We start from the raw sequence: 20,165 nt of genomic DNA, 5'->3' as shown, positions 1-20,165 counted from the left end.
CTGACTGCACTGTCTCCATCTTATGCAAAGCCAGGAACTCACTCACTGTCTTAAGTGAGCCAGGGCAAAATTTACACCCCTCACATTTCCCTCTCCCTTCTTCCCCACCAACAAAACCCAGGAGGTAGCTGGCAGAGTAGCTGTCAGGAAGGAGAAAGTTTCTTTCTGGCTGGTTGTTTTTAATTGGCTTAGTGATCTAAACTGGCCCCTTCCTCCTCTGCCTGGTGAGTTGGCCTAAACATTCCTCAAGTCTAGCCTCAGGAGACCTGCCCCTCCCCCCCACCTCCACCCCCTCAGACTCCATCCCCCACCCCCAGGAGCCTGGCTGTCTCTAGCGAGGGATGGAGAATCAGATTTAGAGGGAGGGAGAGTCTGACCTGGATCCTGACCTGTAACCAGCTGAAGATGGTGGAGGCTTTGTGGCTTGCTGAGAGTGGGGGTTGGGAGAGGGACTGGAAACCTTCCTCCTCGGGAAAGAAATGCCTGGGAGGAAGGGAAGCCTGATATTCAGGGTCAAAACAGCCCTTCTAATTCACAACCCCAAAGCAGGGGTTTCTAGAAGTTAGTCAACAGATCTGGTGAGGGAACTCCCCAGGCCAGACGCTGGACTCCTGCAGTGAGGGTGGAGGACTCAGCCTGGCCTCTGCCTGGCGTGTTTCAAAGTCTGGGCCACTGGAGAGCTGCTCCCTGGCAGCCTTCTCTTGCTCAATCCGAGGTGGAAAAAGATCACCTCCCAGTGACCTCCCTCAGCCCCCAGAGGAGTAGGTCTGTGTCCAAAGCTATGTGGCAGGCTTGTTTCAAGGGCCCAGAGGGGCCCAGCTGACCTGTCTCACTGCTCCTGGCAGCCCAGCCCCATCGGCAGGTGGCCCCTGCCTGGGGGTTGTTCGGGACAGTTAAGCCAGGGCCTCCCAGGAAGAGTACTGTGGAGCCACGGTGACTGTCCTGGACAGCAAGGAGCATGCTACCCCAGTGAGCCATTCTTTTTGAGGGACTTGATGGGGAGGTGGAGTAGGGAGAAGGGAAGTGGCAGAAGCGGGAAGACTTTGGTCACCATGGCTCTGCAGGCCTTCTGCAAATCAGTGCTGGCCTGGGCTGGAAACAGCTGTGTGTGTGAAGGTGAGGACTCTTGGAAGCAGGCCATCCTGGCCAGACACCCTAGCAGGAAGGGGCTCACCTGTCACCCTTAGGCAGCCTGAGGGCTGATGGGGACTTTTGAGTCTTGAGGGGATAGCGGAAAAAGCTGAGCTCATAGGTGCCCAGCCAGCCTCCCAGCTAAAGGTGCTCAGAGCCCCACTGCCCCCTCTCTCTGCAGGTGGCCAGTGCCCCTCCCTGCTCTGGGAGCATTGCTAGCCTTCTACCCCATCCCTGGATCCACAGGGGCTATCAGGGGGAGACCCAGTGAGAATGTAGCATTTTGTTCATCCCCAGGGTAGCTGCCCTGGGGTCTGGGCACTCTGCCTCTGGGAGAGAGGAAGAAGAAAGGGGGCCCCATTTTTAAAAAAACTGTACAGAGCCTTTGGCTTTATGTGTTTATGTTCTTCACATGCATATGTGTGTATGTGTGTATATCTTTCCCCCCATCAATTGGTACAATTTTTAATAAAATCATTTAAAGCAAATCTGGTCTTATTTTTCAAGGTGTGGTAAAAATGCAAGTAGATCAGTTAGGAAATTAAAGGCTTCTAGCTTCCTCAGCTGCCAGCCTGAGTGACCCGGAGGTGCTCAGCTTTCGCCGTGACTTCCTTTCCCCTCTTGGAGTTGAGAAGAGTGATTCCGACCACACAATAGGCAGCGCAGCAGAAGCCCTGTGAGAGGGAAAGATGCAGGCCTTGGACCCGGTTCCCTCCTCCTCCAGCTGAATGATCTTGGGCAAGTTATGTCACCTCTCTGAGCCTTCAGTTCTTCCACGTGTGAAATACGACTGTGCCTGCCTTGCAGGATTAAAGGGAATGTGTCAAAAGGGCCTGTCTGCCGCTGGAACCCAGTGATGGAAAGGACCCCAGCAGCTCCTCCCACACACACTCCCCCACCCCTCCGTTCTATCAGGGTAGCCCCTCAGGAGGCAAGCTAGTTGTAGGGGGACTTCCTGGCTTGCATTTCTTTGTGGATTAACAATGTGTCTGATTCAAAGCGGTGATTTAAAGCTCTTGACAGAGTTCTGAAAATCCTTGGGAAAAACTACTCCTGATCCTATCAGCAGTATAAGTTATGAACTGAGGGGCCAACCCGCCCTGCATCTGTTGGGCTGTCCTTGATTTAGGAGGTTGTCAGCTCTCAGATCTAGCCTTGGCCTCCAGTTCCGACCGTCATAGAGGGTTGGAGCTTGGCGTGACATTGGATCTTTTGTCCAACCTCTCTGTCTTACGGGTGAGTAAACTGAGGCCCAGAAAGGGGATATAATTTTCTATTTGGTCTCTTTAAATAGCTGAGTCAGTCTTGAGGGGGGGCTCACCCCATCCATCTGTTTCCATTTGGGAATCGCACTGCTCATGCCCAGATCTTCAAGTAAGCCAAAACTTATCTATTTTTAATGCCAAATAACTGCCTCTTCTTCTGTAAAGTATGGCACTTCCAACCACTCTATATTTGGACAGGGAGGTTTATTTTTACTGGAGCGTGGTATAAGTGGGGCCTGGTGCCATGTCCGGATGTTATTCTACATTTCACTTGCTGGGTTGTAGTTGAGTCCATTAAGCAGTTCCTATGAGGTTCACAGGGGATTAGTAGGTGACTGGTGATAGTGATGTCTTTCACGTCATCGAGGCCTACCTTAGGTAAGGCTGCACTCCGTTGCCCAGGCTAGAAATCTGAGAGCTCACCTTCGTTCCCCTTGTTCCCTCCTTTCTGTCTCTCTCATCCCTCCAGAGGAAGAACAGAGACATTAAAGGCACAGCTGTCCAAGTTTGAACCCAGACTGTGCCGCTCACCAGCTATGTGGCATTGGGAGGCCACATAATCTTTCTGTGCCTCAGTTTCCTCACCTATAAAATGAGATAGTAGTACCTACCCATAAGGTTATTGTGAGAATTAAATGTGTAAATATGTGTAAGGTGCTTAGAAGAGTGCTTGGTACATATTAAGTTTTCAATTTATGTTAGCTATTAATATTAATGATATTATTATTTGTGGGCAGTTGGTCAATAAGCTCTGGCCATTCTTACTTGGAAATGTCTCTTGCAGCCTATCTTCCTTCTGTCTGTGCTACACCGTCTTAATGTAAGTCCTTTTGCCTGAACAACTGTGGAGCATCTTAACTGTTCTCTCATCAGCCTTGCCCCTTCCACAGCATGGTCTTCTGCGCTGCCAGGGAAGCTTCCTAAATGGCAGACTCAATCCCATCGCCCCCACTGGAAAACTTGCCCTACCGGATCCTTAGCCTGCCTCTCCAGATATCTCCTTTGTATTAGTATTCTGTACTTGTATTCTGCAAAACAAATTACCCCTACATTTAGCAGTTTAAAACAAACATGGCCGGGCGCAGTGGCTCACGCCTCTAATCCCAGCACTTTCGGAGGCTGAGGCAGGTGGATCACGAGGTCAGGAGTTCAAGACCAGCCTGGCCAACATAGTGAAACCCCGTCTCTACTAAAAATACAAAAAATTAGCCGAGAGTGGTGGCGGGCACCTGTAATCCCAACTACTTGGGAGGCTGAGACAGGAGAATCGCTTGAACCCAGGAGGTGGAGGTTGCAGTTAGCCAAGATCCCGCCACTGCACTCCAGTCCAGGCAACAGTGCAAGACTCCATCTCAAAAAAAAAACCAAAAACCAAACAAACAAAAATTTATTATCTCATAGTTTCTGTGGGCCAGGAATTTGGGAGTGGCAGCCCAAGGTGGCTGCGTGATGAGGTGCTGGTATTAAGGTGGAGACTCCTGAAGCACCCATTTAATTTTCATGAAGTCAACTGTAGGAGCTCAGCTGAGAGGTGGGGAGAGCGGGAGGGACACATACAGTGATATGTTGATGTGTGGTGATACAGTGCAGCAGCTGGGCAAGGTTGCAGGGCCCGGAGGGTGTGTGAGACGGGAGCACACGCAGCCGCCCTTCCCTGGCCTCATCTCACGGCAGCATCTCACCTCACTGAAGATAAGTTTCTTTGGCCCAGCACAGCCCTAAATGCCACCCACGTTTTCCTCTGCTGCTCAGCTGAGGTAACAGTACTCTCTTCCAGCCCGAAGGCAGAGCTGACTGGCTGGGATGTCCTGTGGAGGGATCATGTCTGCTTGTTGTACTTCATTTTAAAGGATTTTCAAGGGAAATTTTCACTTTATGTGATTTGGCTTTACAGGAGGTCTTGGAACTAGTCCCTGTGTACAATGTACAATGAGACTCCTTTGGACCCCTAAACCCCAAACCATGCTGCCCTTAACGCACTGCTTCCTAGGAGACGCTTCTGCCCCGGTAACTGGGAAGGCTCGGTGTGGAATTGGAATTGGAATTGTCCTAAAGGGAGGGTGAAAGTAAGTGATGTTAGTGATGTCCTGTCTGGCCACTGCTTTTGCTACCATTCACGTGTCCCCTGGCTCCACGCTACTCTGCAGGGGGATCTGTCACCAGCATTCGAATGCTCATTCGAGCGCCAACCCTGCTCCTAAGAAGGTGAGGTACACTGAATGAGTCACTGGCACTGAAGCGAGGCGCCACCCTAAGCCCAGTGCAAAGATTGGAAAGAAATAAGCTACATGGTCCCCACCCTCAAAATTATGCCCTACAAGAAATCCAGGTGGTGTGGAAAAGTGGATAAAACACCCGGTGTGGATTAAGGAGACTGGGTTTTCTGGCTGACTGTATCATCAGCTGACTGAATGACTTTGGGCAAGGATGTGACTTCACCTCACTGGTCCTTAGGGTCCTTATCTATCAATGGGGCAGGACCAGACTGCATCTCTGTGACCTGCCCCAGCATTTTATTCAGCAGGTTTTTTGTTTTTTGTTCTTTGTTTTTGAGATGGAGTCTCGCTCTGTTGCCCAGGCTGGAGTGCAATGGCATGATCTTGGCTCACTGCAGCCTCCGCCTCCCGGGTTCAAGCAATTCTCCTGCCTCAGCCTCCCGAGTAGCTGGGATTACAGGCGCCCACCACCACTCCCGGCTAATTTTTTGTATTTTTAGTAGAGATGCGGTTTCACCATGTTGGCCAGGCTGGTCTCGGACGCCTGGACTCAAGTGATCCACCTGCCTTGGCCTCCCAAAATGCTGGGATTACAGGCGTGAGCCACCACCCCCGGCCTCACAGTATTTTGTGGTTTTTTTTTTTTTTTTTTTTTTTTTTGGTCAGGTCTCGATCTCTTTTGAGATTCTGCTGAATTAAGATAGGAATCCTCTCCTAGGGAAAAGGCATATGACATTCTCAGACTCAAGAATTTTTGCATAAGATTTCAGGAAAATTATTGAGTCTCTGAACCTGTCACTTGGTCCCCAGGCTTCAGGATTATGGTTTTCTTTGTAAAGGAAAAAGCAAAAGAACAAGTACTGCAAAAACTTAGAAACGAAAGCAAGCTTTTTCTTCATTGCGCTCCTGACTTTCCTCATACTCCAGGCAGTTACTGCTGTCGCCTGTACATTTCCCCCTGTGTACACGGTGATGGAGGATGGTGCAATCTCTGGGAGCACGTGTGTTTACTGTACTGCATTCTTGATTTTGGAGATGTACACTTCCTGTCAGCACATTCAGAGACTGAGGCTGTGAAAATGGTCCTGTCCTTTTGGAGGTCACAACTTCAGCCCAGAGAGAGTATTTGTAGCCACAATGGTCTTTGCAGCCTTCTATCTTATCCAGCTGGAAGACGGGCGATGAAGCTGGGGTGCTTTTCCATGAGCATAGAAAGGGGCTTCGGAGGTTCATGCGAAATGAACTGGTGGGGAGTGGTAAGCCATTGGAGAGGCAGGAAAACATGGTTGGGGGCTGTGGAAGACCCGGGAGTGGACAGGGGCAAAGGCCTGGGAGTTCTGGGCAACCCTGATAAAAGCTGCTTGTTTTGTACCTGAGTGAGCCCAGGGTTTTGCCCCATGATTCTGTCTGTGAAGTGGAGAGGGTTTGGTGCCTGGTGGCAACCTTATTTCTAACACAGCATTACGTTTGCCCAGTGCCCTTGAGCCCAATTTCATAGGTACTGAGCCATTGAGTACCAATTTCATAGGTGCTGAACACACACACACACACACACACACTCACACACTCACACACTTGAGAGGTCTGGCTACTATTCTAAAAAGCAACCACAAAAAAATTCATTGGCCCCCGAGTCTGGTAGATCAAAGGCTGGGGTCAGGAGCCTCTTGCCCGAGCACCAGGGCTTGGTACTGCCTCAATATTCTGCAGTTTATGGCCATTCTAGACCCATAATTTCCATGATTCCTCTGTGAAATGTAGAGAAGAACTGATGACACTTCACAGACTGGGGAAACCAAAATACACCTGTAAGACTGGATTTCATACCATTAAGGACCAGCAAATTTCCCTTTTACCTCTTACCACCAATGGTCACCATTTATTTACTCAGTACAACTGTCACCATTTTCTTGACCACCAATGGACATTATTGTGTGAGTGGCTTTTTTACATGTCTGGATGGACCGAAGGCCCCTGGTGGGCAGGCACTGATCTGTCTCATTTACCATGGTAGCCCCGCTATCCAGCAAAGAACCTGACGCTTGTGAGGAGCTCGGCAATCTTCATGTAAGCATAGAGTGAAGAATACTAGTGGGAGGAAGTGTGAGTGCTCGTGGTGTGATGTTCAGCAAGGTGTGCCACTCACTGCCACCCTCACTTCTGAACTCCTGAGCAGTCCCACGGGGCGAGGGCAAAATGAACCTTGTTTCCTTTCCTCCTCTTGCCAAAGTCCGAAAGTCACATTCTGCAGACTTTCAGGAAATTTGACTTGCTCACTTCAGTAGGGTTCAATGCAGCAATTTCTGGATGGAAGTGGAGTTGGGGGAAGGGCACACTGGCACTGGGGCAGGTGGGCTCCGAGCAGTGCAGGCTGGTGAGCCAGGCTGAGGATCACCTCCTTGCTCAGTGCCAGCAGAGCCCACGCTCACCAAATGTCCGTGGTTCCGAAGCACCTTGGTGAAGGATGACACCAGTGGGCTCTGGTGCCTGAGGGTGTGGCCAGGGTGGGCTGAATCAGCAGCCTGGCAGCTTCCCTCTGGCAGGGTCCTGCCAACTACCAGCCTCCCTGCTCCTGAGGAAGCAGAACCAGGGGAGGTGTGGTCCAGGCTGCCCTGCTATCTCCTGCGGTTCATCCCAGCCATCCAGGAGGAGAAGGGGTGGGTGTGAGGGGAGCAGCAGCACAGGAATAGCCTGTAGTGTTTAGATGGGAGGACCCCAAGGAAGTACCCAGGCTAATCGACCAAAAACTCCTGCTGGTACATTGCTCTTGCTTCCAGTTGCTTTGGTCTGCCTCTCATCTCAACTCTGGCTACAGAAATATGTGTGTCCCTTCGCAAGCTCGCTGTTTTATTTTTAAAAGTATTCTGCTCTACTGTGAGCCACGAACAGAAGCTCCCCTTGTGGAACAAAGAGTTAATCTCCCTGCAGTGGCATCCTGTCAACCCCTCGGAACCTGTGTCAGCGTTCTCCTTCCCGCTCCCCCTGTGGACTGCCTCTGGCTCCCTCTCTGCACACAAAGGCTCCTCTGTTTCTGGCCGGGCTGGAGTCACATGCTTTCACTCTTAACCCCGGAGCTTTAAAACTAAACACCCACCCTCTTTGGCCCCAGATGACCCTGTTTACGTCTGCTGAGCCAATTCCAAACAGCAACAGTAGTGAAAACTTCTGTCGGGAGAGACTTCTCAACTACTGGTGTAGAGAGAACAAATCTTCACTTTGTATAACGCGAGGACTTTAAGAAGTTTTGGGAAATGGCTGAGAGGAAAAAAACACAAGGAAGCCAGCAGCCTGCCCAACTTCTCTATTTTCTAAAGTATCTCTTACCAGAGACCCCCGGGGGGGCTCGGGATAAAGCTTGCAAGAAACAGAAAATGGTGAGCAGTTTTCATGGCTGAGGGGAAGAACATTCTAGATTTTCCTGATATCCTACTTTGTTTAACCCTTAAGGAAAGTGACATTTTCTTTTTTAAGTTTTTTAAAAAATTATTTTTACAAGGGCTATTCTCTTTGTTCCATGTCACTGAGGATAGGAAAGAAATATTCCCTTTCCTGGGTTTGGGGAATGACCTGTGAAACTGTGGAGGCTTCTGGAGAGGAGGGCTGGGCCAATCCATTTCAAAGTTCTGGTTGGGGAAGACTTGCGTTTTTGTTTTTACCCTAAAGTTTCCTTTTTCTTTTCTTCTTCTTCTTCTTTTTTTTTTCTCTCTCCCAGTTTATGGGTAGTAGCCCATGTTAGCCGTAAAGGAAGTCAAGTTTCCTTTGATTGTTCTTACCCTGATCAAAGTGGCAGACAGTGGAAGGGAAAATACCAGAGCCCCAAAATGATGGTAACTCTGGAGTCCCGAGATTAGGTATTTGTGAACAGTACAGATAACAGAATTGGTCAGGTGCCTGCTAGTCTCATGTCCATCCCTGAAGAAAGTAATGGAGTAGTGTAGATTAGAACTAAGCAAGTCAGTTCCACGTCCTCACGGCTAGTGGAATTCCTTAGGCAGGGGATAACAAATAAGTTTCATCTCTAGCGATAATGAGAAACTGGCAGCCAGCTGTATTGGGAAGGTTTCTGATGCTACACCCAGGCTTTTGTACCATGACCAAAGAGCAATGTCTACTGGGCATGGGAGGAGGAAACAACCTCACATATTTGATGTCCCTTATCTAGCACAATTTCAGAAAGTTAGACTGTCATATATATGCAAAGATAAGTAGAAAACAGTCAGCCCCAGAAAAGAAATGGTAGACAGAATGAGAGAAGTAACTAGAGACAGTGATGCTTGCTAAACATTGTATTTAGTCCTGTATATTAGGTGAGCCATTTGACAAGTTCCAGGCAATGAAATATAAGCAGAAATGATGCAGATCACCTCTGGGCTAAGACAGAAAATACCCACGTGCCCTTCTTTACTTTCCTCTTTCCTTGTTCCAGTGATTGAAGAGGCCCCTTGTTCCAATAGCCCAACTACAAAATGAAACAGCCTTTTTCATCCTGTGTCCTTAAGTGACTATGTGGAGCCATGTCCCTGCTAACCTGGAATGAACATGCAGCAGAGAGAGAAGTCAATCTTTTTTTGTGTCCACTGAAATTTGGGGGTTGCTTTATTACTGCAGCATACCCTGGCCTATCCTGAATAATATAGTAGTCAAAGAGGAACAATTTTTTTTCTCTTTTCATTTTGTGTCCATATTAGAGATTACTATTTCAAAAATTGAAAGATAAAACCTTGAAAATCAACTCTGGTATATATATGACTCACCAGTCTGAAAGATGCTATTTCACATAGAGATTACAATTATCCAAAATAGTAATTTGAAAGTATAAACATATTAAAATATATATATATATATATATACACATATATGTATTTTTTTTGAGATGGGGTCTTGCTCTGTCACCCAGGCTGGAGTGCAGTGGCGCATTCTTGGCTGACTGCAACTTCCGCCTCCTGGGTTCAAGTGATTCTCCTGCCTCAGCCTCCCAAGTAGCTGGGATTACAGGCACCTACTATCATGCCCGGCTAATTTCTGTATTTTTAGAAGATGCGGGGTTTTACCATGTTGGCCATGCTGGTCTCGAACTCCTGACCTCAAGTGATCTGCCCGCCTCAGCCTCCCAAAGTGCTGGAATTACAGGTGTGAGCCACCATGTCCAGCCCATAATACATTTTTAACATAATTTCTGGTAGTAGCACTTACCTTACCCATATTACCATCATTGCCTGAGGCCAGGGAGAATGGTGAGAAGGATCAGCTATGAAGAGGAGAAGAAAAGCCTTCAGAGTTATGAAAACAATAATGTTAGGGGACTTGGGCTGGAAAAATCTATATATAAAAGGTAGAAGAGACCTTGGCAATTTAATCATATGTCAAAAAATTTCTTAGAGAAAAAGAGCTGATAACCCTGTGATCACAATTAACAAAGTATTTCCGTGCCAGGATCCATTCACCAATCTATTCCAAAATGTTTGTGCAAATGGGTCAGTGTATACACTTATTAAACACCAGGCTTGCTGATCAGTTTTTTATTTTCTTTTCAACTGTTGTTCTTCTTAATTCCCATCACAAATACTGTATTTGTACTACTGAGCAATTGTGTAATTTATTTTCTGTCCTCCGCTGTTCACTTTCCATTCCCATGTTTCAGAGCCCTTTGCAGCATTCATTGTGATTATAGCCATTTCGGGTTTTGTCCATTGTTCTCAGATTCTATCAGTCTTTGCATCTCGGATTATTTCTTTAGGAAACATTCCTAGAAGTGCAATTTCTGGGTCATAGTAAGCAACACGAATTGCTATAATACATAAGGCCCCAAACCTCAAAGACTTCACACAATAAAAGTTTATTTCTCACTCACAGAGCTGTTCAATGTTGAGTATTTGGTGGGTGGCCTTTAACATGGTGATTTAGGATCCAGGTTCCATCTAGCTTGTCACTCTGCTGTCTTCAGCATGTACCTTGAAAAGCCACTATACACAGAGAAAGAGAGGGTGGAGGAGGAACATCTTTACCATGTCAGCTTGGAAGCGACACACACTGTCTCCATTCATTTTTCATTAGCAAGGGCTGGTCGCATGGTGCCAGACCTACCTCAAGGAGAACTGAGGAATGTAGTCCCTGTCTGGGCATCCACTTCCCTGCATCACCTGTACACTATGGAAGGAAGCCTGATCAGAGGACTGCTAACCATCTCTGGATACAGAGGGTATGAATTTCTCAAATGCCTTTGATACCTGTCCCTAAATTGTCTTCCAGAAAGTTTTTATCATTTTACACTTTTGTTTACAGTATATGAGAGTCCTACCTAACACAAGGTCACCAAAATTGAATACAGTACAGTCGACCCTTGAACAATGTTGGGGTTAGGGGCACTGACCACCCCCACCCCCAGTAGTTGAAAATTCACATATATAACTTTTGACTCCTCCAAAACTTAACTACTAATAGCTTACTGTTGACAAAAGCCTTACTGATAACATAGTCGATTCACACGTATTCTGTGTGTTATCTGTATTATATTCTGTGTTCTTACAATAAACTAGAGAAAAGAAGATGTTATTAAGAAAATCATAAGGAAGAAAACATATATTTACTATTCATTATGTGGAAGTGGATCGTCATCAAAATCTTCATTCTCATCATCTTCACATTGAATAGGCTGAGGAGGAGGAAGAGGAGGGGTAGGTCTTGCTGTCCTAGGAGTGGCAGAGGCAGAAGAGATGAAGGAGGTAGAAGGGGAGGCACGGGAGGCAGGAGAGGCAGGCACACCTGGTGTAACTTTTATTGAAAAAAATCTGGGCTGAGCACCATGGCTCATGACTGTAATCCCAGCACTTTGGGAGGCCAAGGCAGGAGGATCCCTTGAGCCCAGGAGTTTGAGACTAGCCTGGGCAACATGGTGAAACCTTGTGTCTACAAAAAATATATAAAAATTAGCTGGGCGTGGTGGCACATGCCTGTAGTCCCAGCTACTCGGGGGGCTGAGGTGGGAAAATCACCTGAGCCCAGGGAGGTTGAGGCTGCAGTGAGCCATGATCGTGCCACTGAACTCCAGCCTGGGTGACAGAGTGAGACCCTGTCTCAAAAAAAAAAAACAAAACACAAAACCATGCACATAAGTGGACTCACGCAGTTTAAACCCTTGTTCAAGGGTCAACTGTATTATCATTTGAAACTTTTTTTTTTTTTTTTTTTTTGAGACAGGTCTCACTCTGTTGCCCAGGCTGCAATGGCACAATCATAGCTCACGGCAGCCTCGACCTCTTGGGTTCAAGCTGTCTTCCCTCCTCAGGGGAGGACGTCTAGCTTGTTAAGCTAAACAGAACCTGGATCTTAAATCACCACATTTCCTTCTAGTGCTGGGAATATAGCTGTGAGCCAACATGGCCAGTCTGAAACATTTTTATTTTGCTAATTTTGTGAGTGAAAAGGGACTTTCCTTTTCCTTCTTTCTCCTTCCTTCCTTCTTTCCTTCTTTTCTTCCTTCCTTCCTTCCTTCCTTCCTTCCTTCCTTCCTTCCTTCCTTCTTCGTTCCCTCCTTCCCTCCTTCCCTCCCTCCCTCTTTCTCTTTTTTTTTGACACAAGATCTCACTGTGTCGCCCAGGCTGGAGCATAGTGGCATGATCATGGCTCACTGCAGCCTTGACCTCCTGAGCTCCTGGGCTCAAACGGCCCGCCCCCCTCCCTGCCCCGCCTCCACCGCCAAGTATCTGGGACTACAGGCGTGCACCAACACGCTCGCTAATTTTTTTTTTTTTTTTTGAGATGGAGTCTTGCACTGTCCCCCAGGCTGGAGTGCAGTGGCGTGATCTCGGCTCACTGCACGCTCCGCCTCCCTGGTTCACGCTATTCTCTTGCCTCAGCCTCCCGAGCACAGTAGCTGGGACTAGAGGCGCCGGCCACTATGTCTGACTAATTTTTTGTTGTTGTTGTTGTATTTTTAGTAGAGACGGGCTTTCACCGTGTGTTAGCCAGAATGGTCTCTGTCTCCTGACCTCATGCTCTGCCCACCTCGGCCTCCCAAAGTGCTGGGATTACAGGCGTGAGCCACCGCGCCCGGCGCTAATTTTTTATTTTTTACTTTGTAGAGACGGGGTCTCCCTATGTTGCTCCAGCTGGTCTAGAACTCCTGGGTTCAAGCGATCCTCCCACCTCTACCTCCCCAGTCGCTGGGATTACAGCCATGAGCTACAATGTCCACCCAAAATGAGACATTTCATTGTTTAACTTTCACTTTCTTATTTTCTAAATTAGTAAGAAATATTTAAATACTTAATTGCCATTGTTTCTTCTGTGAGTTGTCTCTTCCTTAATATTTGGCTGTTTTTAACTTTTGGAATTAGTATTTTATTATCTATGATAATTCTTTATAAACTGCTATTTGTCTTACAATTTCACTTCGTGTCACAAATTTTTTTCAATGCAGCCAAATCAAGCTTTCCTTTGTGACTTCTGTTGCTTTTATGCTTATATAACTTTTCATATAAAAATGTTCAAGAAGGCTGTAGGCTGTGGAATGCACCTGTGGTCCCAGCTACTTGAGAGGCTTAGTCAGGAGGATCACCTGAGCCCAGGAGTTCAAGGCTGTAGCACACCATGATCGTGCCTGTGAATAGCCACTGCATTCTGGCCTGGGCAGCAGAACAAGACCCTGTCTTGACTATATGTATGTATTTTTTTTCAAGTCTTTACCTATACATTCTTCTCGTTTTTTTTTTTTCTTTTTAAATTGCTTCCTTTCAAAAATAATAATCATTTAGCCTTACTGGCACGTGTGAGGTAAGGAGCTACCTTAAGTTTTTCTTCCCTAACAGGTAGCCGGCTCCACGCACTGACCGCAGCTCTGAGGCTGACACTTCCCTGAAGACCCAGAGTGTGGATCGTCAGTCAGGACTTGCTCCCGCAGCCCTTCTTCATGAGTGAAGTCAAGTGAGCGTGAGGCCGTTCACCACTCTCCTGGTCTTTTTCATTTCTCACTTGGTGCTCCCCTCAGTAGCAGCATATGTCTCTAAGCCCCTGTGTATTCATTCTGCCAAGAAAGTCTCAGTGCTGTAGTGCCACGCGATTGGCCGAGATGGCTAAGATCCCCCAACTCACTCAATTCCCTCCTTCTCTTATCACTAGACTGCAGGGGAACCATTTTCATTCCAATGGTGTTATTTTCCTGCCCCGCGTACCTCTTTCCCCTTCAGCTTTTACCCAGCATCTTGCCAGTCTTTCTCACTGGAAATTCCCGTCCTCACTCCCCTCCCCTTTGGGAGGTAGGAAGTCATTTTTGCTGACTCATTTGTCCTGTGCCCTTTTGCTGCCCCAAGTTGCTTCCCCCTTTCTCCAGAGCCGCTGGAGTCTTCTCCACAAGGTTTACTCTGCGGCCTTTCTGGAAACCAGCCCCTCTACTCTTCTGGGATTTGGAGTTTCAGAGCGAGTTCTTGTTGGCTCCGGGCCCACTGTTCACCTGGGCTTCTGGCTTGCTTACGGTCCTACCTATTTAGACTTATTTCTCAGGTCTGGGGTGGTGCACGGTTGATTTCTGGCTGCTTTCAGTGCTGATCTCGAAAGCGAAGGCTTGAGACCAGGCGTGGTGGCTCACACCTGTAATCCCAAAACACTGAGAGGCCAAGGTGGGAGGACTGCTTGAATCCAGGGGCTTGAGAACAGCGTAGGCAACATAATGAGACCCCGTGGCTGCAAAAAAAAAAAGGAAGGCTTGGAGCCCTGGGCTTGCCCCTGGGCCTGGCAGGCTCTCCTCTAGTGAGTGGAGACAGCAGGCAAGCCTCCTTTACTCTCAAGTCCTGTAGATTCCTTTTTCTTTTTCTTTTTTTTTTTTCCTGAGACGGAGTCTGGCTCTGCTGCCCAGGCTGGAGTGCAGTGGCGCGATCTCAGCTCACTGCAAGCTCCGCCTCCCGGGTTCATGCCATTCCCCTGCCTCAGCCTCCCGTGTAGCTGGGATTACAGGCACCCGCCACCGCGCCCGGCTAATTTTTTGTATTTTTAGTAGAGACCGGGTTTCACCGTGTTAGCCAAGATGGTCTCGATCTCCTGACCTCCTGATCCGCGCGCCTCGGCCCCCCAAAGTACTGGGATTACAGGCGTGAGCCACCGCGCCCGGCCGATCCCTTTTAATAGAGGAGGAAAGAGGGGCGGAGGAGCGGACGGAAGAGTGACGTTAATGGAGCATGCGCACTCCCCGAGCACTGCACTAGGGCTTCAGGGTACAGTTGATGCCTTGGGAGAACTGGAAACACCTGATTTGGGAGAGTGATGGCATTGGCTAGGAGTGACTATCATACATTCTGAACTCTGATGCCCCTTCCGAGACCCCTGGGATGCCAGGCTCTTCCCAGGGAGTAGCGTTGACAGCTAAGCTTCTTTAACAGAAAGGCCACAGAGGGGACACATTCCCGTTTGTCCCCGGCCACTAGAAAGTGTTTCCAGGAGAAGCAGGTTATGAACAATCCATCACCTTCTTTCAGATGGGGTACCGTGGGAGCCCTAATGAGAGATGCTAATGTTCTTCTAGCCCCAGGAGCTCTCTTTTTCCCTGTCTCCCTCCCGGATCCTCCGAGCAGTCTGCCTCCACAGGTGGCACTGGCAGGGAGACCCCAAGCCAGGTGGTTGGCCGACTTCCGACTCACCTTGTACCTCAGATCCCCCACCGCCCCGCTACGGCTTGATTTCAGGATAACGCTCAGGAATGGACCTTTTGGATGAGGGGGAGAGGAAAGAGACTGATTTCCTCGAGAGAGGTGGGGCGGGGGAGCAGCTGAGAGAAAGCTGCGCCGTCTGGAAAGGAAGCCAGAAAGGAAGACAGAGTCTCTTTGAACTTTTCCCACCAAGCTGACAGGAAAATTGCAAAAACATCATTGGACTGGTTCAGGATGCGAAGGGAGCAGCCAGGAAGGCGCGGCCTCTTTGAAGGCTTCCCGCTCCGCGCGAGGCATGGCTCCCGGAGGGGTACACCAGCTGGAGTGAGGAACAGGGCTCGACGCCCGCCCGACCGACAGCCACACGGGAACAGGCTGCGTTTTGTTGTGTTCCCAGTGGTCCCCAGGGCCGAAGGGGAATGTAAGGAGATGCTGTTGAGCTGGCCAGAGGGGACAGGGGAGGCTCGAAGCGAGGCACGCAGTCAGGCACTCCTGACGAGAGCAAGCAGGAGTTACGTAAGGGCAAAGGCCTCCTTCTACTGGAGAGATGACACTAGTGAGGCCTGGGGACAGCTCCGATGGCTGGGGAAGGTCAGTGTTGGCTTTAGGCAGGAGTATGACCAGAACTGGCTACTTATCTTGTGGGGCTCAGTGCAAAGTGAAAATACGGGCCCCTTATTTAAAAATTATGAAGCGTTTGCTGGGTGTGGTGGCACATGCCTGTAATCCCAGCATTTTGGGAGGCCGAGGTAGGAGGAGCATTTGAGCCCAGGAGTTCAAGACCAGCCTGGGCAACATAGTGAGAGCCTGTCTCTACAAAAAATAAAGAATTAGGCCAGGCACAGTGGCACGTGCCTGTAGTCCCAGCTACTCAGGAGGCCGAGGTGGGAGGATCACTTGATCCCAGGAAGCAGAGGTTGCAGTGAGCCAAGATTGCATCATTGCACTCCAGCCTGGGTGACAGAGCAAGACCCTGTCTCAAAAAAAAAAAAATAAATAAAATAAATACAAAATTAGCGGGCGTGGTGGTGCATGCCTGTGAGTTCCAGCTGCTAGGGAGGCTGAGGTGGGAGGATGGCCTGAACCCAGGAGGTGGAGGCTGCAGTGAGCCAAGAACATGCCACAGCTCTCCAGCCTGGGTGACAGAGCAAGACCCTGTCTCAAAAAAGACAGATATATATTTATGGTGGCAACAGAGTTTTAAACCAAATGCAAGGCCCTTCTAAGCACTAGGCCCTATGCTACTGACTACCCAGGTCAAGGTGTGAGGTTATCCAGTATGAAGGGTCTCCAACCTACTTCATAAAAGGCCACCAAAAGGATGATCCAGATGAAGGCCAGGGAAAAAAGAAAATCAGACTCCTTGAGGAGTCTTTTGGTTTTAAAAAACATTGGGGAAAAATAAAGAGTCTCCATTAACAGCATGTTTTTAACTTTTAAACAGACCCTCACATCTCTGGAACCATATAACAAAGGTGACAATTTTATGAGCCAAGTTATGTATAGCACATTTTATGTGCCTAAACGACCTAAGTGATTTTTGTAGGTCCTTCAAGGACAATAAAAAAGTAAGTATTGTAGAGGAAAAGATTTGTATATATTTATATTTCACCGCCAAATGTCAATATTTCTTTTATAAAAATTCATCCCTCCTACCATCCCTCTTATCTGTTCCAAATGTTTGGACATTTCACATCCCTAGTCTAGGCCAGTTTTTAATTTTAATTTTTTTAATTTTTGAGACAGGGTCTGGCTCTGTTGCCCAGGCTGGAGTGCAGCGGCGCAATCTCGGCTCATTGCAACCTCTGCCTCCCAGGCTCAAGCAACCATCCCACCTCAGACTCTCGAGTAGCTGGGTCTACAGGTATGCACCACCATTAGCCCAGCTAATTTTTTAAATTCTTGTAAATACAGGGGTCTCCTTATATTGTCCAGGCTGGTCTTGAACTCCTGAGCTCAAGTGATCCTCCAGCCTCGGCCTCCCAAAATGTTGGGATTACAGGAGTGAGCCACCATGCCTGGCTCCAGGCCAGTTTTGTCTGTCACCTAACACTGTGTCCTCTTTCAGTTTGGAGACCACAACTCTGAAGGGTTGTTGGGTTAGTGTCCTTTGGTGGGCCACACATTTCCCCGGCCCCCCAAGCCCCAACCCACCCCACTCAGTTAGCCAGTTGGTATACATGTATTAGAACTTTCTCTGAGAACAGAGCTCACAAAAAAGTAAAGATCCGAGAGCTTCTGGAGGGGGACAAGGGAAACTGAGCGCAGGTGCAGAAGCTGGTGCCGGGGTGAGGGCCCCAGCTGCCGTTCCTCTGCTCTCCCGTGTTTCCAGTGCCTCCTCACCCCTGTGTCAGCTTCCTCCCTGGGGAAGCGGGGTTGGGTGGGGATTACCACTGCCTGCTGGGATGGGCGCTGGCTTCATCTGCAGGGATTATCAGGGCCTGGTGGAGCTGGCTCCAGCAGCCACAGCCCTCAGGGCCTGACCTCCCCTGCTCTCCACCTGTGACCTCAGAGAGCAGGGGCTGTCACTCTGGGTATGTGGCCTGGTGTTTTCTCTCCTCTGTGGGGTTTTTTGGACCTCTCAGTATCTCTCTCAGAGAGATACTGACCATCCCTAAAATTTGGAGACTCTGCCCAGTGGAATGATCTGTCTCCCAGCAGTCAAGCCAAAGAAACCTTTGCTCAGCAAGACTGGGTCCACGGAGCTCCTCAGCGTTGGAGGAGCCATCAGTTGCAGATGGAGCCGTTGCCCTGCCCTGAGGACGTTATGCCACAGCCCATCGCCCAGGGGAGAGGGACCCAGAGAGCCTGGGAGTAGCAGTAAACCCAAAAAGCAAGAAATGCCCTTTCCTCCAGGCAAGCCCCACTTGCAAACCCTGACTCGAACAGCTTCTTAGCAGGGACGCAGTGAGCCCTCAGGTGGTCCTGCCACCCTGCCAATCCCCCTGCTGGGTGGAGCTGCTGAGCCAGAGCAGAGCCCAGGCCCACGAAGGTTTCTGAGAAACAGGGGAAGAAAGACCCTGTCCTCCATCTGGACACCAGAAATGAGGCTTGCTTCACCTGTTCTTCCTGCTGACCAACACCAGCCTTGCTCAGCAGCCTCCCTCTGTCCTGGAGTGGTGGGGGCGGCGGGGATGGGGAGCGGCCGTCACAGCTGCATCCCCCAGCCCAACCCTCAGCCTCCCCTTACCCCACCCCTGCTCTGCACCCAGTCTGTGGGGCCACAGAGCAGCCTCAGAGGCAGCCTGGGACAGGAAGAGGCCTGACCAGGGACAGTCTCCTGGGGAGGACCAAAAGGGCCTAGGGACTGAGTGCCTGACAAGCGGCCCTGCCACACTGGCAACGAAGGCGGTGGCAGGGAGCGCAGCCGCGGTGGCAGCCGGCGCCCAGGGCAGGCCTCGTGCCCTTGTGGCCAGGGTGACTGAATCTGCCAGCTGTGGGGCCCATTTGTGCCAAGTCTGCCCTGGCTCCGTCTGGTCGTAATCGATGCTGGCGCCAGGCCAGGCCCCCTGCCAGCTCCGGTCACACTCGGCTAACACGAGAGGCCCAGCCCATTAACTCCTTGCCAAGGCCCATTGTCTGGGTCCCTGCCCGGTGGTTTATTTATTCCAGGGCTGGCCGGGCCAGGGCTGGGAGGCGACAGCGGGGTGGACTGCGGGCGGGGCAGTGGGGTGGGGGGTGGGGAGGGTTGGGGAGGCTTAGGCCTGAGGAGGGGGCTGAGAGCAGGAGTGGGGCAGGCAGGACGGTGGTTTCCAGAGCCCAAGGGCAGGGCATGCTGTGAGGGTTTTTTGTGTTTTGTGTTTTTTTTTTTTTGCTACATCAAAGATTCCTTGTATAGGCAGATGTACCTCCAGAGGCCCACCCAGTACCTTAGGGGTGAGAGAGGGCACTGGAGACACAAGACCTTAACTCCCCAGACAGCCGCCTTCAAAGCCCCTTAAATAATTTTTTTTACATGATCTACCCTCTTTATTTAAGTTGGCATTTGAAATTTTCCATCAGAAATTTAAATAGTTCCAAAGGATATCCTTTTTAGCATTTTATGAATATTTTTTCACTTTCTATATGCCTTTATTATATTTTATAGTCACAAAAATTCAAAGAAAAATGAATATTGACATTTTCAAATAAAAATTGTATCTTTCTTTTAAATGTCCATTGGAATCTAAATCCCAGAGCAGTTCTGTGTCCAACATTATCCATTAAAAAAAATAGGGGAACAAACGCTAATTAAACAGCTTAGAAGTTTACATTATTTCGTTCTCTCCAATAACTTGTATTTCCATTCCACTCCCGTTACAGATTTTATGCTAATGTAAGGGTTTTTTTTTGTTTTTTGGTTTTTTTTGAGACAGGGTTTTGCTCTGTTGCCCAGGCTGGAGTGCAGTGGTGTGATCCTGATTCACTGCAGCCTCAATCTCCTGGGCTCAGGTGATTCCCCCACCTTGGCCTTCTGAGTAGCTGGAACTACAGGCGTGCACCACCATGCTCTGCTAATTTTTGTATTTTTTGTAGAGACACAGTTTCACCATATTGCCCAGGCTGGTCTCCAATTCCTAGGCTCAAATGATCCACCCACCTCGGCCTCCCAAAGTGTTGAGATTACAGGTGTGAGCCACAGCACCCAGCCTGTATTTATTTTTTATGCTTGAAAATCTTTTATTGGCTAGGCATGGTGGTTCATGACTGTAATCCCAGTACTTTGGGGAGGCTGAGGCAGGAGGATGGCTTGAGCCCAGGAGGTCAAGGCTGCAGTGAGCCGTGATTGCACCACTGCACTCTAGCCTGAGTAACAAAGGGAGAACTTGTTTCCAAAAACAAAAAAAAAAAAAGAAAGAGAGAAAAATCTTTGATCGATTATTGTATTAAATAAAATTTAAAGATTAAAACTTCTGGCCAGGCCTGGTGGCTCACGC

General features: G+C 48.9%; 2 long non-coding RNA genes across 4 annotated transcripts; one reads left to right on the top strand and one right to left on the bottom strand.

The window, feature by feature from the left end:
- The first annotated feature begins 7,167 nt into the window (after window positions 1–7,167).
- Window positions 7,168–14,114, top strand: LOC129050086 (uncharacterized). The gene is made up of 3 exons (XR_008513536.1): window positions 7,168–7,986; window positions 10,667–10,811; window positions 13,420–14,114. It is a non-coding gene; the product is annotated as an uncharacterized LOC129050086 (long non-coding RNA).
- LOC129050085 (uncharacterized) lies at window positions 10,106–14,288 on the bottom strand. 3 transcript variants are annotated; one of them, XR_008513534.1, is made up of 5 exons: window positions 14,090–14,288; window positions 11,200–11,301; window positions 10,697–10,759; window positions 10,464–10,575; window positions 10,106–10,358 (listed from the first exon to the last, which is right to left on the bottom strand). It is a non-coding gene; the product is annotated as an uncharacterized LOC129050085 (long non-coding RNA). The 3 variants fall into 3 exon arrangements; XR_008513532.1 differs by having other exon boundaries at window positions 10,158–10,575; XR_008513533.1 differs by lacking the exon at window positions 10,697–10,759 and having other exon boundaries at window positions 10,158–10,575.
- Window positions 14,289–20,165: the final 5,877 nt, after the last annotated feature.

The sequence above is a fragment of the Pongo abelii genome, chromosome 16 (genome assembly GCF_028885655.2).
Source record: "Pongo abelii isolate AG06213 chromosome 16, NHGRI_mPonAbe1-v2.0_pri, whole genome shotgun sequence".
Classification (NCBI taxonomy): Eukaryota; Metazoa; Chordata; class Mammalia; order Primates; family Hominidae; genus Pongo; species Pongo abelii.
This window is presented reverse-complemented; position numbering and strand designations above follow the sequence as displayed.